General features: G+C 42.5%; 1 protein-coding gene across 1 annotated transcript in view; it reads left to right on the top strand.

Annotated features, from left to right (window-relative positions):
- Positions 1 to 254, top strand: part of LOC119591519 (sodium channel protein para-like) — a gene marked incomplete in the record, with an annotated part of 263120 nt that overhangs the window by 175272 nt on the left and 87594 nt on the right.

Below are 254 nucleotides of genomic sequence, written 5' to 3'. Positions count from 1 at the left end.
GAACGTACTGGCTGACATCAGAGACAAGTGTTCATTCCATGCATAATAATGATTAGATGAGAAGGAAATAATATGAGCTTTCACACATCCAAGAGGACTTCAATAGTCATCAGGTTCCCAGTTGAGTTTCCCCTCAGTGTTGATTTAATGCCCGTTTTCTGTGTCGTCAGAACTGTGATTCCCCCTTCGCATGTTTGTCCTCAAAGGCAGAAGTTGGCAATGTTGGTGGAGAGAGATAAACCTACTTTTGAGTG

This window comes from Penaeus monodon, chromosome 28 (assembly GCF_015228065.2).
Source record: "Penaeus monodon isolate SGIC_2016 chromosome 28, NSTDA_Pmon_1, whole genome shotgun sequence".
NCBI lineage: Eukaryota > Metazoa > Arthropoda > Malacostraca > Decapoda > Penaeidae > Penaeus > Penaeus monodon.
This window is presented reverse-complemented; position numbering and strand designations above follow the sequence as displayed.